This window comes from Tenrec ecaudatus, chromosome 5 (assembly GCF_050624435.1).
Source record: "Tenrec ecaudatus isolate mTenEca1 chromosome 5, mTenEca1.hap1, whole genome shotgun sequence".
In the NCBI taxonomy this organism is placed as follows: Eukaryota; Metazoa; Chordata; class Mammalia; order Afrosoricida; family Tenrecidae; genus Tenrec; species Tenrec ecaudatus.
In genome coordinates, this window is record NC_134534.1 from 178,220,393 (window position 1) to 178,247,190 (window position 26,798).

The window sequence follows — 26,798 nt, forward strand, 5'->3', positions numbered from 1 at the left end:
TAAGAACTTAGGGTTAGGGCTCTTCGGTTAGGGCTACAATTAATTATGAGGCCCAAATGCATTCATACATCTATGGTTTATATATGTCTCAGGTCCACTTTAGAGACCACCTTGTCATTTTAAAATAGATAACATTATAAATCATCCCCATGGGGTCATAACATAATTCTATTGGTAGTATTATTAATTTAGCCAATGGTTGAGAATTTAAACCATTGAGAAGAGGAAATTATATAAGTTTAGGACAGCTTTCCATACCATAACACCTGAATTGTTGGCTTGTATGGATTGAAAGCTTAAATGACTGTACAATATTTACATGACTAATGAGAGATTGGGATAAGGCAAAACTTTCAAGAATACTCATTCACAAAGGGAGAATCATGCCTGCCAGGGTAACATGTCTTAAAGAAACAAACAGAGTATAAAATAGTAAATGCATAGTCGTCCTGGCCCACCATTCACTATGACCCTCAAAGCAAGAGATCCAAACAAAAGCCCAGCTTGAATTTCAAGAACATCTCAGGAACAGATTTAATGCATTGAACATGCATGACAGAAGACTTAATGAGCTCTGGAATGACATCGAGATCATCATTCACCAAGGAAGCAAACAGTTATTAAAAAGACAGGAATAAAAGAAAAGATCAAAGGGGATGTCAGAAGAAACTCTGAACTTCGCTCTTAAGTAGCTAAAGCAAATGGAAGAAATGATGAAGACAAAGAGGTGAACCGAAAATTGCAATGGGCAGCTCAAGAAGACAAAGTCAAATATGATCATGAAATGTGTAAAGACCTAGAACTAGAAACCGAAAGGGAAGAACACACTCAGCATACCTGAAACTGAAAGAGCTCAAGAAAAAAATGTAAGCCTTGAGTTGCAAACTTGAAAGATTCTCTGAGCAGAATATTGAACGATGCAGGAAGTATCAAGAGAACATTGAAAGAGTAGAGTCCCTGTACCAAAAAGAACTCCTCAACATTCCACATTTCAGGAGGTTGCATAAGAACAAGAACCAATGATGCTGAAGGAAGAAATTCAAGCTGCACTGAATGCATTAACCAAAAACATAGCCCCAAGAGTTGATAGGATAATAATTGAATATTTCAACAAGCTGATGAAGCACTGGAAGCACCCCCTTGTTTATGCTAGGAAATAGGGAAGACAGCTACTTAACCAACTAGCTGGAAGAGATCCGTATTTGTCCCCAATCCAAAGGAAGGCGACTCAACAGAATGTTCAAATTTTAAAACAATATCATTGATATCATGTGCAAGTGAATGTTTTCTGACCATCCAAAGACTGTTGCAGCAGTGCTTCAACACGGAACTGCCAGAGTTCCTGGCCAGTTAGGATGTGGTACAAGGGATATCATTGCGGCTGTCAGATGAATCTTGAATGAAAGCAGAGAATACTAGAAAGATGTTTACTGGGTTTTATTGACTATGCCAAGGCACTTGACTGTGTGGGCCATAATAAACTGTGGATGAGTTTGAGAGGAAGGGGATTTCCAGAACACTGCATTGTGCTCATACAGAAGTTGCACGTACATCAAGAGGCAGTTGTGTGAATAGAACAAGGGGCAATTACATGGCTAAAATCAGGCAAGCTGCGTGTCAGGGTTGACTCCTCCCACCACCCTTGTTCAGTCTGTGTGCTGAGGAAATCATCGGAGAGGCTGCATTACATGAAGAAGGTTGTATCAGGATCGGGAAAGGCTTATCAATGACCTTGCTAGAAATGAGGAGGACCTGAAGCACTTGCTGATGAAGATCAAGGATAGTAGCCTTCAGTATGGATTGCAACGAATGTCAAGAAGACCAAAAGTCCTCACAATTGGAACAATAGGCGACATCATGAAAACTGGATAAAAGGTTGACCTTGTCAAGGATTTTATCTCACTTGGATCCACAATGAATGCTCATGGAAAGAGCCGTCAAGAGACCGAAAGACATGTTCCATTAGGTAAGCATGCTGCACAACGCCTCTTTAGTGTATTGAAAAGCGAGAAAATTGCTTTGAGAACTAAGATGTCAACCAAGCCAGGGTAGTTTTCATGGCCTCATATGCAGGGAAAGGTGGACATTGAATAAGGAAGCTCATGGAAGAGTGGATGCATTTGAATGGTGGTGCTGCAGAAGAATATTGAAAGTACCATGGCTGCTGAAAGACAAACCGATCTGTCTTGGAAGAAGTACAGCCTGGGTGCTCCTTAGAGGCAAGGAGGGCGAAACCTCCTTTGGACATGTTTTCAGGAGAGACCAGTCCAAGACCTTCCTGAGACCAGACAAGAGGAAGGTCCTCAAGGAGATGGATTAGCACAATGGCTGCAGCTGTGGGCTCGGGTACAGAGACCATCAAGACAGTGATACAGCACTGCACGGTGGTCATGACAGTGATGCAGCACTGCACGGTGGTCATGACAGTGATACAGCACTGCACGGTGGTCATGACAGTGATGCAGCACTGCACGGTGGTCATGACAGTGATACAGCACTGCACGGTGGTCATGACAGTGATACAGCACTGCACGGTGGTCATGACAGTGATACAGCACTGCACGGTGGTCATGACAGTGATACAGCACTGCACGGTGGTCATGACAGTGATGCAGCACTGCACGGTGGTCATGACAGTGATGCAGCACTGCACGGTGGTCATGACAGTGATACAGCACTGCACGGTGGTCATGACAGTGATACAGCACTGCACGGTGGTTCATTCTGTGGTGCGTAGTCACTATGGGGCTGAGCCAACTCATTGGCATCTAACAGCAACAACATGGATGTGGGCGCTATTTCTTCATTATCTTGCCATCCTCACTTGTAAGGAGCATTCTACCCTCGCTTCTTCTCAACACAAGTATAGTTATTCTGGCAGTCAGGGGATGTTCAGCACTCTCCCAAAGCACCATCCTGGAAGGTGTCAAGTCTGCTCTGGTCTTCCTTAGTCATCATCCAGCTGCACGTGCACAGGAGACTATTGAAAATACTGTGTCTTGGGTGAGGTGCACACGACTCCTCTCAGGGCCATGTTTGTCCCTTTAACACTGTAAAGAGCTTGCCATGGTGTGGTCTATTGGACCTGTTGTGAGCATGTTTCCTTTCTTTACATTGACCTGGGGCCCGTGTGGAAAGCTATAGTTTGTTGTCTTTTCGTTGTCATCAGTAAGTGCCTAAGTCCTCTTCACGTCGGCAAGGAACTTGTGTATTATGCTTATCACAGATGACTGATAAGCCTTCGTGCAGTCTTCTTCACATAGTCCAAGCTCTCAGTCTACTGGCTCAGTGTACAGATTGAATAAGCAGGGTGAAAGAATACTACTTCAACACGCAACCATTCTGATTTTAAACCACGTAACTTGAACTTGTGACTTTTTCTATTTTAAACTACGTCATGGCCTCCTTATTCTGTGTGAGTGGCTAACTCAATCTGCACCCCCATCCTCAGCCATATTCCCCACTGTGAATGTGGTGCTACTGGAGCATTACCCAGGAGCCCCAGCGGTTCAGTGGGCGTGACGTTGGGCTGGCAACAGAAAGTTTAGAGATTTGAACCTACCAGCTACTCTGCAGGAGAAAGGATGACGGGGCTGCTTCCCTCCAGAGACCCAGTACAGCAATTCCACCCTGTTCTGCAGGGTCACTGTGGCAGTTAGCTTTTTTACAAATCATTTTATTGAGGGCTCGTACAACTCTTATCACAATCCATACATCCATCCATTGTGTCAAGCACATTTGTACATTTGTTGCCTTTATCATTCTCAAAACATTTGCTTTCTACTTGAACCCTTGGTATCAGGTCATTTTTCCCTCTCTCCACACTCCCTCCCTCAAGAAACCTTGATAATTTATAAATTACTATTACTTTGTCATGTGTTACACTGTCCGACATCTCCCTTCACCCACTTTTCTGTTGTCCATTCCCCAGGGAGGAGGTTATATGCAGACCCTTGTGATCTTGTGATAGGTTTCCCCTTTATACCCACCCTCCCGATATCGCTACTCTCACCACTGGCCCTGAAGGGATCATCCATCCTGGATTCCCTGTGTTTCCAGTTCCTATCTGTACCAGTGTACATCCTCCGGCCTAGCTGGATTTTTTTAAATCATCTTACTGGGGCTCATACAACTCTTATCACACTCCATACATACACCAGTTGTATAAAGCACATTTGTACATTCAGGGGAGGGAAGGGGGAAAACGAGGAGCTGATGCCAAGGGCTTAAGTGAAGAGCCAATGTTTTGAGAGTGCTGAGGGCAGTTAGCTTTGTTGCCATCATGTACCTGGATGAAAGTGCAGGAGCAGAGTCCAGCCTGCCAATCCATTGGGGCACAGTCAGATGATGCTTCTGGGGGGGGGGGTTGGCATTTTATAAGGGAGACACTGGGAACTTCTCCTCCTCCAGCCCTTCACCTTCCTCCTTGCTTGCATTCTGGGTGTCCTCCCAGGGTGCCCCCGTGTGGGCTGATGACCCAGGGAGCTGTTGATGCCCTGTCATATTCTCTTGGACCTTGGATCCAATAGACTGCATCCATTGACCAGTGACCTCCCTGCTTCCTGCTTCAACTTTCTTCCACTGACCTGCAGCTATGAGAGTCGGAAGAGGCGTCTGGCTAGCCCTGGACTAGCGTGGCACGAGCTGGGATGTCTTCTTGCTATCAGGTTGCTGCTCGACATACAGTTCTTTCTTATGCATATGTGTCACTGGTTTTGTCTCTGTAGACAACCCAGCCGACACAGTCAGAATCGACTTGACAGATGCGGATTTGGGTTTGGAAGTATTATCAATGGGCATTGCTAACATACGTTTTTAAATATTCATTTATTTACTTAAAGGAATTTTGACCGAGCATCAGAGATATGATTACATTTTGTAGTCGCACTCTGGACTTAGGAAAGCGGCTTTCCACCTACACCATCTATGTTAGACAGGGTTCTCTAGAGAAACAAAACCGAATGCTAATAATTTTATATATAATTTATACAGATAGATATATAACATAAGAAATAAACAGTTAATTAAATTATAAAGCAGTACAAATGGCTCAGTGCAACTCACCCCCATGAGACAGTTGTGAGACACTGGCAGTCCTTCAAGTTTTGAGGGCCGCAGGGTAGTCCTCTGTAGAGAAATTCAGGCTATCTGGGCACAGGCAGCAAACAGCAAGGCAGGTCACCAACAGTCAGCCAGATGACAGGGTCTGACAGTCCCCAGCTCAAGAGATGCAAATTCCAATGGTGTGGCGAAGCAGGTCTTGAAGGAACCTTGAATTACAGCAACACAGTCCACGGGTTAGGTGTCCCACAGGTAGTGTAGCTTGCAAATTGAGGCACAGAACAAGCAAGGCAGCCATACACTGGTCCGATGATCAAAGAGCGAGAGACAAGAAAGGCGAGGCTCATCGAGCCATTTATCTCTCCGCCCTTCAATTCATCCCACATGTGTTCATTGGCCATGTTGGCACAATAAACATTAACTATCTCACTATCTTTAACCACCAATCATGGGTAGACACATGGGAGATGGATCAAACTAATAATTAAAAAGGAAAAAGACAAGGTACTGATGAGCTCTTTCATGAAATTCAGTGGCATGTCTGTGAGACGCAAACACATCAACGATTGTGAAGACGGCGCAGGAGCGCACAGTGTCTCCTTCTGCTGTCCACGGGGTCGCCATGAGTTGGCATCAACTCAACAGCACCCCGCACAACACAGAGTCTGAGAAAGGAAACCTGTGGAATGCCTTTTAGACCACTTCTCAAATCCACCGTGCACAGCCCTCACAGGCACAGTCCCGCAAGAAGCTCTGCCGCGTGGTAAAGCAGTTCCCCCAAATTCAAAGGGCTACTTTAAACAAGAATTTCAGTCATTAAAGCTTCTTTTTAATATGTCCCAGTAATTTCAATATTATATGCCATCGATAATTGCACTCTGGAATAATAAAGCCTGCCACTATAAAAATATTATTTGTGTGATTTCCATCGAAGTGCCATTAAAGTCAAAAGAGAGGCCCCAAGGCTCCTTTGATCAGTACTCTTTTGAGACTCAGAACACCCAGGGGGAGTTGAATCCCTGTAGTTTGCAGTAGCCCTGATTCTAGCTTTGGTATGTAAGCGAGCCTCCTTAGATTGGTGCATTTGCTACCTTCTTCAGCTGCCCCTACCAGGAAAAAAAAAAAAAAGAGCATTTTCAAGAGTCATAAGCGATGCTGATGGCAGCTGGTGGACGGCTGCCAAGCTCTCACTCCTACCTGAGTCCAATAAGCAAAATATTTGTTCGTTCTATGTATACACTTGTCAGCCATCGAAAACGTGTCACCTTTTAATGGACACTTAGACAAGATTTTTAGCAATTTTTTGATTTGCTGTTAGGCTGATCTCCAATACAGATACAAATGAAGTAAAAAGAATCAGCCCCGGTCCCCTAAAATGCGTCCTCTGGTAGAAATCAAGGTGCCTCCCTACGCTGTTCGTTACGCCCCTACAGAAGGTTGTTCACATTAACATTAGTGAGCACAGTGTTTTTAGCTCCTAAAAATCATGCTACACGGCACATTTTCTGCATTTTCCTTAATTGCTAAAGAGTTTGTTATGGATAATCCAGCCGGTCTCCATCTAGACAGGCAACCCCATCGCCTTAAGGTCTGTAGCCTTTTCCAAGCATAAAAATGGGCCCTAATTTCTTTCCCTTTGGATCGATATCTCAGCCTTTTCCTAGCGTTTGGCCCTTTTGCCTTCACCACCACCCGCTGAGGCTTCTATTTCTGGAGGCCAGCCAGCCTCCAGGAATCGGGATAGCCGTGTAAAGAGCAGTGTGTTCAATTGAATCCATGTTGCCAGATAATTTTTCTCCAGGCGTGGAGTGGTTCCATACCCTCTTCCATCATCCAGACCAGTTTCTGCACAGCTCCAATATTAATGCTGCTATTCTCCTATGCTCATTTTTCCTAATGTGATGGATAAAAACGGGTGCCTCAGCTTTCAACTGTATTTCCCAGATAACTAGTGAGGTTACTAACTCTGTGTGTGTGTGTGTGTGTGTGTGTGTAGCTGTTGTTCAGATCACATGCCCATTTTTGTTTGGGGTCACTCCGCAGACATGGTCCACAAGCCTTCAAACCCAGGAAACCAGTTTCACACCGTATTTTGTGATGTTTAGGGACCACCCATAAATATGGCCCCTACATATTTTATTAAAGGTAAGTGTACCTGCAGTACACAGTACAAGTGTATACCTGTGACTACAGAAAATAACACATCACAAGAAATTATGCCTAACATTGCAAACGATATGGGTTCCAGAACACTCAGCTCTGCTCCTGTGGAGCCCGTGCAGAGAGTAAAAGGCAGTTGTTTAAGCAGAACCAGGGAAGACTGCGTGGATCAAAATCAGGAAAGGTGTGCTGAAGTGTTGTGTTCTCCCACCAGACCTATTCAGAGTGTGCGCTGAGCAAATAACCCCAGCAGCGGGACTCTGAGAAGAACCCCGTATCAGGATTGGTGCAAGACTCCATAAGACCCTTCCATGTGCAGATGTCACAGCCTTGCTTGTTGAAAGCAATGCCTACCCATAGCATTTCATTTACTCATGAAGATCACAGACTGTCTATCCCTTACACTTCAACACAATGAAAACAAAACCCCCACAATTGGATCAATAAGCAACACTACCATAAGCAGAGAAACTATTGAATTACTTTTCCATCCATGTGAGTTCAGAAAGTTTTTATTGTTGCCAAATGTTTTCGACTCTCACATTCAGTGGGGGCAAAATGGACAGTTTAAGCAGACTTGCCTAAACTCTAGCCGTGGCAATGTGTGTCCCTACTCACTTCAACATGTATCTTTCACCAGGACTTCTGTCCTAACCTGCAATCTTTATATTTAATTCATTAATTTGAATTTCCATCTGTATGTCTCATCACCTGTTGTGTTGATTCTGACACACGTGCAGGCTTCTGAAACCTTTCCCACTCATGCCCCTGGGTGTACAGGCATGTAAAATAAGTATGCAAGTCAATTATGGCTTTTGATGAAGTTAATGATGGTGACTCAGTCTGATGATACTTTTTTGGCTAGAGAGCGTGTTGTGTGTTCAGAACCAAGGCTGCAGTGAAGTCTCGTGGTGCAACCCGGACAAGCGCTGCCAGAAACACCTCGGATTCATGATGCACTTGATTTTAAAGTACTTTGTGGTAGTTCCGCATTCAGAAACCTTTTACTGTTGCCAAAATTTTCCCAACCCCTACATTCAATTCCAAACCCCCATATGGGGTAGTGAACCACATTTTAAGAGGCTAAGCTAAGCTATGTGGTGCTGGAGAAGAATACTGAAAGGACCATGGGCTGCTAAAAGGACAAACAGATGTGTGCTGGAAGAATAAGGCCAGAGGATGTTCCTTAGAGGCGGGCCTGGCCAGACTCCGTCTCGCATATTTTGGACATGCTGTCACGAGGGACCACTCCCTGGAGAAGAACATCATGTCTGGCAAAGTGGGGGGGTAGCGAAAAAGAAGAAGGCCCTTTCCAAGATGGACTGCGGTAGTTACATAATCTGTCCACTTGCAAAGGGGTGGAGTCTAGCCTGTCAATCAGGCATAGTCATTGAGGCCTCTGTGTGGGCCTGGCCTTCTGAGGATTCTGGGAACTCCTGTCTTCCTCCCTGGAGGCGGGACACACACTCTCTGCTTCATCTCCCTGGGAGATATTCCTGTTGACAAGCCACATGGAGCTATGCTGATGGCAACCAGAGCCTTGGAGCTGGAGGAGCCACGCCAGCTCTGAGATGCCTTCACTGCCACTGGATCTACAAGACTTTCCACCCACTGGCCTGTGATCTCCCTGCATTCGGCATCATTGCATGTGTTGCCTGAGACTGAATAGGAATTTATAGACTGGTATGAGACATATGGGGTAATATCAGACTTATGGACTTGATTTGGACTGGAGTGGGATGTTTTATTCCATATACAATTGTTCTTTTATATAAAGCTCCTCCTTATATACATATAAGTGCCTGTGAATTTGTTTCTCGAGTCAACCCAGACTCACACATGGACTGACACAGTGGCTGCATCGATGGGCTCAGGCATAGAGACAATGGTCAGGATGGCGCGGGACCTTGTGATGCTTTGTTGGGTTGTGCACAGGATCCCTCTGGGTCAGAGCCGACTTGATGGCACCCAACAACAGCAGCAGCATTCAAGAACCCAGCCGAACCCCCTGAGCACACCAGGAAAGCATGTAGGAACACGAGAGACTCATGAAGGATGTCTCCTAATCCCCATGCACATCATGCTAGTGTCAACAGTTCAAACCCACCAACTGCCCTGGGGGAGAAAGAGGAGCCTATCTGTTCCTGCGAGGATTTACATTCTCGAGAAAGCCTGTGAAGCAGTTCACTCTATCTGCTAGGCTTGCTTCGGGTTGCAATGGACAGTAGATCGGGTGGGTTATTATAGTCCACTGGGATTTTGTTATTTCTTAACAAAAGTTAACCAGTGCACCTAGGGCAGAGAAAAAAACCATCATATATTTATCTTATATCTTGCCCATAACCTAATTCTCTCTTTAAAAAAAAGGTTCATACTTCCTTGCTTCCTTGGGTTTTCTGAAAATGAAATGAATTGCCTCCGATTTCCCAGTATTTACACAGATTAGTTTCTTTAAGCATTTGTCTAAAGGAGATCTAGTGGGGCAGTGATTACGTATTGGGCTGCTAATCCAAGGTCCGAAGTTCACAACCACCAGCCTCTCCTTGGGAGAAAGACATGACTTTCTACTTCCATAAAGAGTTACAGTCTCAGAAACTCACAGGAAGCAGCTCGACTCTGTCCTCTAGGATGGCTACGAGTCGACATCAACTCTGCGGCAGTGGTTTGATTTTTTGGTTTATTTGTCTACATTTCTATGGTAATTGGGAAGAATAATGATGGTACTAAATATGCCTTTTAATTTTCAATCCACCCTTTGATATTCGGTTTTGTGCTGCCAATGTTGGAACTCTGCACATCACTTGTGCCAGCTGACTCCCGTTTGAACTCTTCTGCTGAGGGATGTGTTCAGGAAGATCACAGCCTGGGGAAGGAAGAGGGACTTGTCTGCTGTTTGCTCTCTGCTGGCTCCTGATTTCATCCCTGTCTACTCGGCATCATTCCCAGAATACGTCTGCATCTTGGCAGCAGTGGTTACTTCCCCGCCTGGTGGGTGAATCCAGTGAACAGTGCTTCTAACGCTTGAGGAGACCACTCTGCTGTAACCTCCTCAAGATAGGAGCACACACTGGGCACTTTATTAGGAGGCCTCTGCTTTCAATGTGTTCTCTTCCAACCTCTGGTCTGGCTCCTCCCCGTCACAGAGTGGGAGCAGCTTTCTGTGGTTGATACCACTCTGATCCCAGGTTCTCCTTCTGTCACTTGAGCTACTTCGTCAACATGATAACAACTAGCTGACAATGCTTTATGTTGATTATTTTGGTGAAAAGAGGGGTGCAGTTTCTGCACCATGAACAATCAATCCCTGCCTGACGACGTAGGTATACTTATGCCCTTCTTGATTTTAATGATAAACACCTTTAGCTGACCACCTTTGAACAGGCATGCTGCCTTTTGGTCTTTGGTGAATTGATGCTGAAGCTTATCAAACATGTTTTTTTATATCACTCGACAGAAGCATGTGAGCTTTTTTATTTAGCAATGTCATCAACTACATGTTTTTCCATAATTTGGTACCATTTTTGTATCTCTGGAATAAATATATAGCTAATAAGTAGCACATATGTTGCACTTATCACATGTTTTAGAGTTTTAGATAATAACTTTATGGGCCTACTTGTTCATGACTTACTATTACATCAATGACAGAACTGTCCACCGTTTATTTTGAACTTTCATAAAACGTTGCATTTCAATTTTAAATCTGGTGTTATTTTTTGTTTTCTATCGATCCTTCCTCTCCCACTGAACCGGGAGATCTTTGAGACCCGACGTCGTGTTCCTATTTTTCCCCAGCACATCAGTATCTTGCACAGAGCGTGTAACGGATAAAAATCTACTGACTAAGACCCAGTTGGTAGAACTGTAAGGAAGCCTGCTCTTTGAAGACTTGACATTTATTCTGTAGCACAACGTTCTCATCGCACACAATGGAAACTGTTTCCAGACATGAAGAGTACATAACTCTTGGATATTCTTTCCATTAGGATTTGTTGGCAGGTATGTTCGTTTCAGAATCTGAGACCTTTCAGATTGCTGCAGATGTTGTCTCCAAAAACATCTCTCTGAAGAGCTTTGAAATGCTCCAGCTTTGGGATAGCAGCAGCAATCGCTTTGTACACGTGGGAGTGACTGTGATACAGCTAGTATCAAATGATTGCTTTTTCCAGATGATGAAAGACGAGTGAGTAAATTAGTAAAAGGTCTGTACCAAGGATTCTGTGAAAGCATTTTCAACACAAAACATCTTATTTAAATCAAAATTACATTCCCATGGTTTGGGGCTTCAGGGCTTCTGAGGCTTGGCTCCTGCAGATTCGAGATCTGAACTAAACATCACAAGTTACCAGTTCCCTCTTCCGGGCATTATTTTGGCAACTATTTGCTATGATTTCACTCTGCCTGAACCAGCCTTGACTTTGTGAGTATGCTTAAGGAGAAAGCATGTTATTTTGCATATGTTTTTAATGGAATTTTAAGGCACCTTGAGGAATTTAATTTTCTTTAAAATTAGGTTTATTGAAAAATAGAAATGTTCTCATTCACTTGAATTATATGATATTTTAAAATACTAGGAAGCTGGTAATTTACAATGCTACTCAATTCACTCAAGTAAGTTTTGTTAAGAGTTTCTTCACCAACTCTGTGGAATGCCGATCCAAAGATAAATATAAAATATTACTTGTAGTGTGCTTGGGTACGAAGCTAGAAGATGTGCAGTATGATGTATCACCTCTACTGTACGGCCAGAGATCTGTTTCTGTTGGCTTTTGTTGTCTTTTAAAAACTGTTGGTCCTATTTCTAAGAATAAATTGATCAAAGAAAATTACCTTAAATAAATACAATGGAACATGACCTAGGACACATTTCCTGGTTTTAACGTGGAATTTGGCACCCACCGTTGGTGCCACTTTGTATATGTGTGTTTTCAAATTTAAAAAACAAAGTCTATATGATTTGGGATTATTAAAGTCTGGAGATGGTCCTGAATGAAAAATCAAAACCAGAAATAAAAGCAAAACAAAAAAAATCCCAGCAAAACCAGTGGCCAGTGAAACAATTCTGACTGCTGTAGGACAGAGAAGGCTATAAGCTCAATACAGGGTGACTTGTGGGCTCAAACCATGGCACTTGTGAATGGCAGCTGAACGTGTCAGCCAGAGTTCCTTGAAGGAAAAAAAGAAAAGAGGGAGAAAGAGGTTTTAAGAAAATAGGTCAATAGAGGAATTCCAGCACACGTCTCAGTTCTACAACATCGATGCTTTTTGGAAAATATGAGTATGCCTTTGTCTCCTATCGCACTCTTTTGCTCCAAGAAGAATGTTTATCATTTTCTAAATTTTGCAGCGACTGATGTGTGCTGAGGGCCTATTTATTTCTTATAAAAAGTCGCTAACTCACTCTTGCCTTCTGCAATTTAAAGCAGCTGCTCACGCTTGTAGAACCTGAGTCTGAAGCGACAGAATCCCAGACTCTCCAAATGCCTGTATTACACCATGGCTAATGATCACCTCTGCCCATCAAAGCCACACAGAGACAATGAACTGCTATGGGCATATTTTCTCTGTCCCCATATAAGAAACCTAAGCTTCTATCTTCTTAATGAAAACCCATAATTAAAACAAACAAACAAAAAGCTACTTCTTGGTGCCATTTGAAGCACTATAATTTAGTTTTGTTTAAAGGAACATAACTCCCGTGTCGTTTCCTTTCTGTGGGATTACATTTTTTCAGGATGATCTGTGAATCAGATTTTCTCATCTACTACAGTCCAAACTAAACCTTAAGAGGCAACGCAACTTGGAAAAAGATGGGACCTTACATCAATGTAAATTCCCATTTTATTTTCGAATTACATTCTCATAATTTAGATATCACATTCTTCTCAACGTTTACCTGCAAAGAAGTTATCCATGTCAACATTTCCCATGAATGTTTCACTACTTAAAATCTGGGAAAGCATGAATTTTGACAGGAGCATGGATCTTTTGGACATTCAGGCCCAGACATAGTACTCTTCCCCCTTGTAAGAACAAACAAACTTATTTCTAAAGAATTATTTTTTGGTTTTCTGTCTCCTAGATGTTCTTATAGAATGGTGGTTTGATTTCTACAAAGATAGGTTCATCTGTTTTGAAAAATGCTGGGGATTCTTTGCATGCACGAAATCTATCACCAAAAGAGGCAGTAGAGGAGTTAGAAGGTACTTCGTGCTCCACCAGTGGGCCACTCAGACAGTCCCCTCCCCCAGAAATCCATGGTTTCCTGCAAGATCCAGTCGCACCCTGTGAAGGACCAGAATTTCTGAAAGGAACTTTTTATAATAACTCATAAAAATTAAATGTATCAATCAGCACAGCTCGGCCTTGAAGACCTAGTTACCCACGGCTCTAGAACCTACCGTGGAAACTATGGATCCTAAATGGCAAGCTTCCACAGTGACATACGTATGAAAAAGTCAACCCCCAAATTGCTTAGGAACTTAAAAGTTTCCATTCTCATGAATACAATTAACATTCTCAGTAATCCTTAATTAATACATTGGAATCCCTTCCTTAGTGATGAGAATTAACTTTGCAACTTAATTGGACACTTTACCATGTGAAAAAGAAAGATAAAAAATAAGCCTCTTGGGAGTGGGAAGAAAAGACTCAGTCCCTCACTAGCCAATCCAATTTAATCTGCCTCCCCACGACCCCTGGACCACTCTTTGCCTCTCTCTCTCTCTCTCTCTCTCTCTCTCTCTCTCTCTCTCTCTCTCTCTCTCTCTCTCAGATCCCCAGCCCTTCTTCTCCCTCCCTCATTTCTATAAAGACATTTCCTTGTGAAGGTCTGAGGTTTGGATTTCCTAAATGCATTGCTGTTAACACGTTGTTAGGTGCCATGAAGCCGATTCCGACTCCTAGCACTCCTGTGCGTAACAGAATGAAACCCTATGCCATCGCCACAGTCACGGTAGTCCAGAAGTCAAGAGATTTAAAGGTAAGTGTTCATATACTTAATATAAGATATATTAATAGAAAATATAAATGACATTCATAAACACATATTTGAATATATGCTAGAGACTTGTAAAAGGTAAATGGTATCCAAGTATAAGATACCAAGAACCAAATAGAGTATAAATTTCCAAATGTCTGAGGTTTTTGTTTATTTGTCCTAACAGGTCTTAGCTCATCATGCACAGATGAATGAGTTGACAATCACTACTAGGTTTCAGGAGCCCTAGTGGTGTAGTGCTGATGTGTTGTCCTGCCAACGCCAAGGTCAGCAGTTCAAAGCCACCACCTGCTCTGAGGGAGAAAGATGAGGCTTTCTATTGCCACAAAGATTTACAGTCTCAGGAATCTACACGGTGGTTCTACCCTGTTCTATCGGGTCACGAGAAGTCAGCAGTGACTCCGTGGCAGCAAGTTGAGTTTGAGTTAATTTTGGTATTCAGACATGCATTCACCAATCATTTACTGAGAATCTAAAACACACTGAAGACGTCACTAATCTTGGAGCTCACAATCTCGTGAGAGGATCCGATATGTAAACATATGTTTCAACATCAGACAGTAATTTTTTAAAAATCATTTTTGGGGGCTCATACAACTCTTATCATAATGCATACATGCATCAATTGTATAAAGCGCATTTGTACATTTGTTACCCTCATCATTCTCAAAACATTTGCTTTCCACATAAGCTCCTCATTTTTCCCCTTCCCTCCCTGCTACCCCCTCCCTCACGAACCCTTGATAATTTATAAATTATTATTATTTTGTCATATCTTCCTAGACAGTAATTCCTCCGTATAAAGATATGCATGGCACCATGGGGGTGAAATGAGAAGACTTCACTGAGGAGGTGACACCTGAGTCAAGGTTTAAGGAAGGACAGAATAATAAACACATAGTGGGACACTTAATAGCAGTGAAATGTGCTTGATGTTTGTTAAGGATGTTTTTATGCAGAAAAACAAACATTAGTTTGCATAAGTAGTCTATAATGCAAAAAAACAGTTATGAGGACTTTAGGGATATAGATATATGATTCTGCATGAAGAACAGAGGGATGGTGACCAAGGAAAACGAGGAGGTAAAGCCACACATTGGAACCAGCTTCTGAAAGTCCTTTAGCATCAAATGAAGTAGTTGACTCTTTAGCAGAGAAATGACGTCATCAGCTTTAGCTTATGGTAGATCAGACTTCCTAGACACAGCCCCTGAAATGCTGACAGCTGCAGACAGCCATTCACTCAGAGACTGCTTTGGGAAGCAACACCCGGAAGGGAGTACAGGTTAGCAGGAATTCTGGAAGGGCCCTGTGCTGTGATGTGCTTGTATCTGACGCTTCAGCTGATCTCTGGGAACCCAGGGGCTGGTATGACTATTCAGCCGTGTCCCACATTCAGGCCTCCACACCTTTGGTGGTAGTTACATAATTTCACGTCAACTTGATACATAAGTATGGGGTAGAGGCTAGCCTGTCAATCAGGTCACAGCCTGGTGATGTTTCCTTATGGGCGTGACCTTCGCATGAGAATTCTGGGAACTTCCTCTCTTTCTCCCTGGAGGTGGGCCGCGCTCTCTCCTTTATCTTCCTATGGAGGAGACACTCAGAGAGCTGGAGGAGCTATGTGGCGACCCCGGCCAGTGCTGAGATACTTCCACCACCACTGGACCCACAAGACTTTTCACCCACAGGCCTGTGATTTTCCTGCATTTGGCATGTGCTTTGTGAGTTGGAAAAGGAATTTATAGACCAGTATTGGACATATGAGCTAATATTAGACTTGTGGACTTAGATGTCTTCTTAATATACAATTACTCTTTTATATAAACCTCTTTCATATACATATATGAATGTCACTGGATTTGTTTCTCTCATCAACCCCAGTCTAACACACCTTTATGAGAAGTCACTGCATGGGAGTGGGCCCCGGGAGGGGCAGTAGTCTTGGACAAGGTAGAGGTCAAATCCTAAAGAAAGACAGATCTGAGTCATTAGCAATCAACATTATACATATATAATTATAATTAATATACTTAACACACACACAAGCATCCCTGCTTTTACTTCTCGCGAGTAGCGCTTCCTAAACGTTTTCCTCTTACTCTCCCTTTTGCCCAAGAAATTGACAATGTAGGCAAGTATTGTGAGAAACACCTTCGTTTCATTACGAGTTTGATTTTGAACTCATTTTGGTTGTTGAGCATTCGCATCCTTGTACTGTGGACAAATGTCTCACAGCTCCCACAGTCAGTGATGTGACCCTGTATGAGGTCACAAACCAGTTTAAGAAGCTTTGCTCTGTAGAACCCAGGCCAACATCGGTAAAGAATAAAATATGACTATAATAAAATCACTCTAACTCACTGCCATCGAGTCGATGCCGACTCAGCGTGACCAGAAAGGATTGGGTCGAACTGCCTCGTGGGTTTCTAAGACAGTAACTCTCTACAAGAGTAGAAAGCCTGGCCTTTCTCCCTCAGAGTAGTCGGTGGTCTCACACTGCCGCCCTGGCAATTAGCACCCCAAGGGGTCACCCACTACCCCACCAGGGCTCCGTGACCATGTTAGCAAATACTAAGGCACCTTCTTCCATGTGTTCCATGTGACACCCTAGAGAAAAAGGCCAAGAGCAAGCGGCAGACAGCCATCGTGCTGCTGGTGGAGGGCTCTGTCGGTGTGATCAATACGGTGAAATACGCCAGCCCAGACTGAGAACCCAGCCTTGCAATTCCCACGCGCAGTTTCTCCAGGAGGTTTCTCCTTTGCTTCAATGCCCCACAGCAGCACTCGGATCAATAATTCCCGAATGTGCAGAGAAACGCCTTCTTCGCCAGAAGACAGAAATAAGAGCTTAAAGTATGGAAATTGGAATTGGGAAGTGGAAAATAAATCTGTTTGCAGGAGAAAATCTGACTCCTTAAACATACGTTCATAAAGAGAATTACCACATTTCTGGAGAAAACGGCTCATTTTGCAGGTTCCAAGGCCCTTCTTAAACTAGAGAGTTAAATGACAAAGCCTTTATTTCAAGAGCAAACATGAAATTTGAGTGCCTTCGGGGCTTAAGCACACACACACACAAAACAAAGCCCACTACCTGTGAATTGATTCCAACTCATAGTGACCCTCTAACGGGTCCTCCAGGGCTGTACGTCTTCATGGGAGCAGCCAGCCTCTTCTTCCTCCCTCAGTGACTTGTGAGTTGGAGTTGCTAACCTTGCAGATGGATGTTCAATGCTTACTCAACAGTGCCATCAAGACCCACGTGGGGGTTATGGAGAATGTGGGGCATCTGCCCGTCTTGAACCTGGTAGCCTCAATATCAAAATCATCAGAGCGTCTCACTTTTCAAAGGGAACCAACTTTTTTTTCTTTTAACAATACCTTATTACCTGAGATGCACTTTAAAATACTATGTGCCCAAAGTAAATATTTCTCTGAGCTGAATACCGCCTGCTGAATATAATTTCCAACTCAAAGGCTCAACGCCATTGGATCTGAGTTTGCCAATTTACTTTAATTTCACATAACTGCTGGTGGCTAGTGGTTACTAGGTAAGCTACCAACCTCGAGGTCAGCCGTTTGGAGCCGCCAGCTGGTCTGCAGGAGAAAGACATAGCCAGCCACAGAGATAGTTCTACAGCTCCCTATGGTCACTGTGAGTCAGAACGGACTCCTGGGCAATGGGGCCTTGGGTTGGTTTTTTTTTTTTTACCATTTCATTGAGAATTAATACAGATACCATGTCATTGCGTAGTTCAATCACATGAAGCGGTATTGTACAGCTGCTGCTGCAATCAGCTTCACATCATTCATTTCCTTGAACTCGTGACATCAGCTCCCTTTCACTACCCCCCTCCCGGGCCCCTCCCACCGTGTTCCCCAGAAACCCTTATTCTTCTTGCTGTTCCCATGGGCTCATCAGTCCTGGGTTCCATCTACTGAAAAACATGATAAAAATTCAAGAGGGTGACACCCCAATGACATAACACATCTGAGATCAACCTCAATATGCACAAACAAAAACATACAGAGCATGTTGAAAGCCAGATCAGACCTAATGTGCATCAGAGGTGGGGATCAACTGACAAGGTTTTAACCATTCTAGGTTTGTGTTTTCATAACTGCTTTACAGGCACCTCAGTGGGGACAGAGGCTGATGGTTCAAACCTACCAGCTCTTCTATCAGGTGCAGGGAGGGTGGAGGAGGGGGGAGAGGTGTAGCAATCTGCTTCCAAAAAGATTCCCCAAACCCAAACTCACTGCCATCTGAGGCAAGGCTGACTCAGTGCCCCCCTGTGAGTTTCCAAGACTGGAACTGTTTATGGGAATCAACAGCCCACTCTTTCCCCTGCAGAGCTGCTGCTGGTTCTTAACCACCAACCCTGCCTCACAGCCAGATGCATAACCATGATGCCACCAGGGCTCCTTAAGGATACAGCCTTAGAAACCCATGGAGCAATTCTTCTCTGCCCTCTAGGGTCCCCATAGAGTCGCTAAAAGTTGGAATCAGCTCAACAGCCGTGGGTTCAGTTTGGTTTGTAAAATGGCCTGAATTCAGCATAGATGATCGATAATCAATGATAACTTGTTGAGTAAAGAACAGACATGCTGAATTCATTGCCTAGGAGAACCCTCACAGCGAATGCGGGACTTTATTTCCCCAGGTCTTGGGAAATACTAAGCGTATTGGTGACAATTTTGATGACTTTTAGCTCCTAGATGCCACTCACTTGTCACCCTGTCAGGCATGTGGCATTCCTTCAACTGAACTCAAGACATTTGTCAAATGCCTTCCTGTGCCAGGAACTGTGTTCGTGGCTAAAGACACACAGGTGAGCAAATCCCATTCTCTGTGTTTTAAGGATTCATAACTTTGAGAGAAAGAAGCCCAAGTAATTATAATACCAGTCCCACATGTTATTAAATCTAAAATGCCCTCAATTATTAGACACATTTTTTTCTAACTCTAAGAAATAATGCTAGCAATTCGACTGTGGTATACCTTCCATTGTAAGAGGCATTCTGATTTCAGAAATACTGCAATGTTCAAGGATGTTAAAGGTGGGAAGTGATGTATGTGTTCAGCCGGAGAAAGGATGATCTTGGAGGGCGAAGGAGGGAGCAACCAACAGTGAAGTGCTAACGTGTGAAATTCGGAGTCAGCTTGCTTTAAACTGTGTTCTAGGAGAAGTCTCTCAACCTTACTTTCCCCTCACCTGTAAAATAATCAAGTAGCACCCCATTGAGTTCTTGGGGAGATCGAATAGCTGTGCACAGTGCTCGGCAAGTACTTAATTAGGCCTGTTTCTGTGAAGGATTGTCAAGTCAGTTTGGGTCCATGGTGGCTGAATGCACAACACAACGGACCGCTGCCCACTTCTGGGCGTTCCTCATAATCCTCATACGTGTGAGCCCATTGTTGCAGCCACGGCATCAATCTATCTCCTCAAGGGTCTCCCTCTTTTTCAGAGACCCTGGAAGGGTTGGTTCCTACTGGCATTTCCAAAGGCCATGAGATGAAGTCTCGCCATCCCCATTTCCAAGGAGCCTTCTGACGATTTTCCTCCTAAGACAGGTTGTCATTCTGGCAGTCGAGGGTGTGTTCAGTGCTCTTTGCTAGCCCCATCGTTCAAAGGCATCAGTTCTTTGGGCTTCTTTATTGAGTGTTTAGCATAAGCATGCACGTGAGGTGGCTGAAGACCCAAGTGGCCCTTAGTTTTCAAATGATACTGTCGCTTTTCAGTAGAAAAGAGGCCTTCGCAGCAGGGTTTCCCAGTGCAGTGTGCCCTTTGATTTCCTGATTGCAGCTTCCAGGGGTGCGGATGGTAGATCCTAGTCAGAGGAGATCCCTCACAACTTCCATCTTTTCTCCACTTATTGGGATGTGCTTCTTGGTCCAATTGTGAAGATTCGCTTTCTTTATATTGCGATATAATCCATACTGGTCTTCATCAGTAAAGCCTTTCTGTCCTCTTCACTTTTAGAGCAAGGTGGCTTCATCTACATAAAGCTTGCTAATGAATTTTCCTTCAATCTCAATGTCACCTTCTCCATGTACTCCAACTTTTGGGGTTATTTGCCCAGTCTACAGATGGAAAAATAAGATGAAAGGATACAGTTCTGACATCATTTCCCCCCTAATTTTAAACCATGCACTATCTTCTTGTTCTATTTGGGAGTATTTAGAACTATCACGTGTTTAACTAAGACTGACTATCATTGGCAGAAGGGGCTTTGGCAGCACTGTGAGTTAGGCATTAGGTAGCTCACCACAAGGTTGGGGCTTCAAACCTACCACCCTCTCTGTGGCAGAAAGATGAGGCTGTTTTTTCCCATAATGCTTTAGCGTCTCAGAGACTCTAAGGAATCATTCTACTCTGTCCTACAGGGTCACTCTGAGTCAGAATTGACTGGATAGTGGTGGGTTGGGGTTTTTTGGTTAGCAGGAATCCCTGTGTTGTGCAAATGTTTAATCATACAGCTATTCACTGAAATAATGGAGGTTCAAACTCACTCTCAAGTGCCTAAGAAGAAAGAGCTGGTGAGCTGCTTCTGAGACCCCAATGAGCGCAGCTCAGTTTTACACATAAAGGGTTCAACATGAGTTGGCACCGACTCAATTGGCAACAGGTGTAGTTTTGTTTTTATTAGTAGTACGAAGCCTGACAGTGGTGCCTATGGTTAATGAATGTGGCAGTGCAAGGTTGGAGGTTGGAGTCCACCTAGAGGCACCTTGGAAGAAAGGTCTGGTGATCTTAAAAAAAATCAGCTACTGAAAACCCTACAGTGCACAGTTCCACTCTGACAAGCATGGGGCCATCATGCCGAAGAATCAAGTAGATGACGACTGCTTCCTACTCACTCACTCACTCACTCACTCACTCACTCACTCACTCACTCACTCACTGACTCACTGCTCTCCGGTTGGTTCTGACTCACAGTGACCCTATAAGACAGTGGAGAACTTCCCCTGTGAGTTTCGGAGATTCTAAATCTTTACTGGAGTAGAAAGCCTCGTTTTTTTTCCCCATGGAGCAGCTGGTGGTTTAGAACTGCTGTCCTTGCGGTTAGCAGTGCATGGAGCAACACCTACGACCCCACAGCTCCCAGGACATACTGCACACACTCCTTTATTGGCAGAGGCAACACGGGATAGAACTTGAGATTAAGGAATGAGGAAATCTTCTCCAAATGGAAAGGTAGAAACCAGATTCCAGAGAGGCAGACCAGAATAGCCCAGAGGCCTGTCTGCTGTGAAATGAATGTGCGCAAGTTTCTTTCTTTTTGTTTTCCCTCCGTCTTTACTGCTGTGCTGGGCCCTCTCCTTTCCCGGTGGGTCCTCATCTCCAACCACGGAGTCCCCCTCAGGGCAGTTGGCTCATTCAGATTTGTACTCTAAAGCATGCACTTGGCAGCAACGTAGTCATGAGCTGGCATCCTCCGAAGGCAAAAGGACACAAGTCACTTCTCTCCCTTCTTTCCCTCCTTACTCCCTCATTCACCCCACCCCCACCCCTCACCCCTCTTCTGTAGTTGGGAGCAGCCTTTGTTCAGCATCTTTTGTTTAAGAGAATTAATTGCTTTTTCTCTAGGGCCTGTCAGTTTCTTTCAGGGGGGCTTTATGCAAATATGACTCCAGGTGGCCTGTTCTGACTTCTCAGAGTTTTCAGAAAGGGGAACCCCCTAGGAGGACATTCATGACAAATGATATTTAGTGAGCCTAACCCACTCGGAGGTCAGGAGAACCTGTCGGACTTGCACAAAAGGATCCAAGTCCATGACAAACTTGACCCGTGTTCAGTGCTCTTTGCTATATTACATTGTGTTGCCATGCAAAATGTTCTTCCACCTAAAGGATTTTTCTTCTCCGTATTTCCATTAGCATAGTGCCCTCTCTTTAGAAGTCAGCTGGCATCTTGAATAAGAAACTCAAATGAATCTTGTGTTTTTCCTCCATTCATTCATTCTCCACACCCTACTTGGGGAAGGGAACTCAGCTGTGGTACAAGGCCAGCATTGTCTCCATTCGCACGGAGTTTCGATGAGTAGGAAAGGCAGACAATAAGAATAAGACCCCAAATGAGAAGAGTAGCATGCCAAGGGACCGCAGGGTGTTCTGAATGCCAGCAGGAAAGGCAGCGGTGTGGTTTTTTCCTGGTGGAAGCGCCTGTTAAGTAGAAACCAAACCCACTGCCTCTGGCCCATTTGGACTCATGGCGAGCCCAGGTAGGATTACTGAAATCTGGGGGTGCTTACTTATTATTATTATTTTATAATAGTTTTATTGACATAACTTACACAATCCAATAGATCCATTTACATTCAATTCTGTTGTTCATTCCCACCAAGTGGAGTTAAACAATCATCAATGCTATCAGCTCCCCGTTCTGGGAGTGTTTACATAAGCAGACAGCATCATCTGTCTCCAGCAGAGCAGCTAGTGGGTTTGAACCACCGACTTTGTAGTTAGCTCAACTCACAGTGCCACCCATTAGTATTCAAGCCATTGGACAAATTGTGCAAGTGAAAAAGTAGGGGCAGGGAGGTAAAATAACTGAGATATGAAATGTGCAACAACAAATATATGTAATATATCATTATTAAAAATAGCTTTCTCTACAGTCTCCGTGTCGGTCTTTCTTTACCTGGGCTCTTGTGGGGTACCAGCCCCCACAATCAAATGAGTCCAAGGGGTGGTTGTAAATTAAAAGAGACATCCGATGAGATAAAACATGCAAATGCTCACCTCCAGAACGCCATGACCTCAGGAGCCAGATCTGCACAGACAGACTTGTAATGTCATCTCCTGAGCTGATATAATCTTGGCCACAGTAAGCAGGAAGGGGTTGTACAGTTAAGCATAAGCCTGGCAGGAGGGGCATGAGCTAGGGGTGTGCACACAATAGGAAGGGGAGGCACAAGGGGCACACATGTGACAGGAAAGCATATATGTAACAAGGTGGGCAGGCTCTAGAATCAAGATGGCGGCCCAATCTCGGTCATCCCTGAGTTGGCTTGGCTTTAGGTGTCCTTGAGCTCTCCTTCAGGGGAACAGTCCATTAACCTTATCAGAAGGGAGACTTAGGGTAGGACAGACAACAGGGTCTGATTGCTCCAGATGGCTGACAACCTTCAGGCAGATAACCTTCAAGCAGTTGACCTCCAGGTGTCTAATCAGTGACCATGTGTTTGCAAACAGCACCTTATATTTGGCATTATTATGGTGGGGGGTACATCTTGGGAAATAACTTTTACTTAGGAGAATGGGAGTGGAACGCATCTCTAACCCACGAACTTGAAGGTTTCCTCTGACTCCTTAGCATATGAATGGTGAGCGTGTCTGCGTGTCTGCATACACTCTCTGCCCGGTTCTGTTTCCCACAGGCTCCTTCGTCAGGGCAATGTCCCTGGGATTCTGTAACTCTTCTTGTATGGATACTTATTTTTTGTTGTTGCTAACACAACCCGGGCTTTGTGCTGGACACCAAAGCCATCCTTTTCCAGATCTAAAAGTGGCTTCATTCTTTTGGGAAGAAATCTCTCAGGCCAGAATGGGGGGCGAAAGGGGAATACAGGTGTGGGGGTGGGAGTGGGAGTGGGGGGGGGAGATGGACAGAATGGACACCGAGTAGGATTTTATTTTTCTTGGTCTTGAACTTGACAAATGGCTGGCACACAAAAGTCAGGCAAGGGGTGGCTATCATGGGGTGGCATGCATTTGGGATTGAGACCCACCGTAAGAAATAGGTTTAACATTGCAGCCAAGAATTTAACATGACAGTTACCCCACATTTGTGTTCTGAGGAAAATTGCATGTTACACCGTCTGATAGTTGAGATTGTAATTAGTGTTTTCAGGATAGTGATCCATTAGTGGGTTGAGAAGTATTTTAAACATTTAAAAAAAACTGAAATGGAAGCATCCTTGGGGAGACAGGCAGGAAAACATAGGTAGTGAAGATAAGCATATAATTTGGTGAATCTTTGGAAGTTACATTTTATAGTTTTTGCACTTTTTGAGATATATATTTTCTAAAATTTACACTTTTCCCCTTATTTGTCCTTTGTTATTTGGAACTCAATCGATAGCTATATCTATGAGTTCTGGAGCATGGATTTAAATTTCCACTCTTATTATTCAACAGCTGTGTGACTTCGGGAAAATGGATGTTCCCTGTGTGTGATCAACACCCTAGTTTATGTGCAAAAGGGGTATAATAAGAGTACCTACCTTAAACAACTGAAAGGAACCCTGATGGCAATAGGGAGTTATGTATTGAGCTGCTACCCCAAAGGTCAGCAGTTCAAATCCACCTGCAACTCCAAGAAAGAAAGGTGAGACTTTCTGCACCCTCACTGATTTACAGCCTCAGAAATCCACAGGGGCTGTTCTAATCTGTCCTAGAGGGTTGCTATGAGTCGGAATGGACTCAGAGGAAGTGAGTTTGTGATCATACTCAAGTTACAAGGATGAAATGAGTTAACGCAGAGCCCAGAACATCCTACATGGAGAAAAGGTTATTATTATATTTCATTCTCCTTTCTTTTTTGTTAGTATTAAGTAGTTGTAAAGTTTGTTTGAAGGTTCAGCTCCGTCAGCGTGCTGAGGAATTCTGAGGGAAGAGGTGTGTACACTAAAGGAAAGGGCTCTGGAAGCCTGCTTGCAGTGGTCGCAACTGCCAAGGAGGAGGAGCTCCACCAAGGGAATGGGAGCGCTGAGAGCACAAGGGAGGGCTCACTCCTTCCGGAGTTCAGACTTGAAGGTTCAGAGTTTTATCTGGACAAAGCAATCCCCCCTTAGAGTTTCTCTCTCCAATATCAATACAGTTTGATCCTAGCTTCTCACTACTCATCTAGATCAAGTTCCAGTTTGTTACAGAAACTTGGCTGAATCTAACTATGTACTTTCCCACAGTTTCTACTAGACAGTCGGGAGGCCCTCCTACCCCCTGCTGAGTAGGAATGGATACCGGCTCTGCTTGCCACCCTCTTGTCCATCACATTCTTTCTCTCTGGCACCTAGTGGTACAGGAGCTTTTTTTAAAAAAAAAAATACTTGGAGTTTGGGGTTTTTTTGTTTGTTTTTGTTTGTTTAATATTTAGAGCACCAAGAGGGAAAAAAAACCATGAGCCACGAAGTGAGAAGAATACGTTCTGTGATAGCAGCTTTCATAGGCAAAAACCATGTCACACTAAATGCATTCAGTGCATCTGGGGTGTGCTCTTTGCAATTTTCCACTCCAAAGCATGACAGATGACATTTACCTGTGGGACACTCCCATGGGTATCAAAATGCAACTTTAGAAAAAACTCCCGATTTCTGGGCCTGCTTTAAGCACGTGAATTATGAAATGAGCAATGTAGGACTGTTCTTTTGCCACAAAAATACAAATATGACGAATGAAGAAATACATAGAACGTTCCCACTCCACAGACCTGATTGTTAAAATTATCCAGCATTCTTCACAGATATTTCTTAGAGGCCTTAACAATCGAAAGCTTTTGATATTAAGATGAAATGTGCAAACTATCAAAATTCAAAACGTGAAACAAAAACAAAGCACGTTAATTACTTAAGTAGATTTCACCTGTGCAATACTTATCTCAAAAATCAATTGCTGGCATTCTTTGTCATTGCTGTTATTTTTCGATGAAAGTGTAAAAACAAACGATTGCTTCCAGTTTTATATATACTGGATCTGTGAGGCAATATGCCATGTCTCACTGTGCCATGTATCCAGCGTCCAAAAAAAGTTTTTAGAAGAAATCCTTGTTATTTTCAATACTTCCTCCCTAGGGTCTATTTTTTTCCATTGCCGGTTTTCCCCCTTCTTTAATTATTTCTCGTTCCCCAAGGCAGATTTGGCTGCGCCATGATACATACTGGTAAGAGACCCGGGGTTGGACGCAGTTAGACAATTAGTACGTGGGGCGGGGCTGGAGACTTTAGCAAGTAAGCGTTCATATTTATACCGATCCATGTCTGTTTAACTTAACACGGTGAACGGGGGCCTGCAAGTACTTTCATCACGCCGAAAAGGGAAGGGAACAGGGTATAAGGCGCAAGGAAAGGGATGGAGGCGGTGCCCGACAGGGTGGGCTGGATGGAAGTGGGCGTGGCGCCCCCGGAGCCGGAAGAGCGGCTGCAGAGGCGGGGCCATGCCGCAGAAGGGGCGGGGACAAGCCTTGATGGGGGCGGGACAAACCCAGGCGGGGCGGGGCCAGGTTCCATTCGTCTCTTCCAGGCTGAGGACCAGGAGCCACCGTAGAAAAGCCTGACTGTGTATCTGCACGTGGAGAACTAGCCAACGTGTGAAGGAAGTCAGTGCCGATGGAAAAACGATCTCAAAATTGTGGCGTGCACTTCCGGTCCCCGGGAGACAGCTTGTTGGCTATGCTCTGGGGTGTCTTTACCTCCTGCTCCAGGCAGAGCAGCCCCCACCTTAGGGCCATGCTCTTCGGGAGGCGGCCGCATAGGCCCTCTGCGCCTGCGCTCCACCCACAGGGAGGCGGGGCTGGTGGGGGAAGGGGGCGTCCGGCCCGCCCACGGCGTTGGGGGAGGAGTTATGGGGGCC

At 44.2% G+C, this 26,798-nt stretch overlaps 1 long non-coding RNA gene across 1 annotated transcript in view; it reads left to right on the forward strand.

Annotated features, from left to right (window-relative positions):
- Positions 1-14,203, forward strand: part of LOC142448420 (uncharacterized) — a 298,254-nt gene extending 284,051 nt beyond the window's left edge. Inside the window, exon 5 of the long non-coding RNA XR_012784522.1 lies at positions 14,100-14,203. This is a non-coding gene — a long non-coding RNA (uncharacterized LOC142448420). The remainder of the gene's footprint in view (positions 1-14,099) is intronic.
- Positions 14,204-26,798: the final 12,595 nt, after the last annotated feature.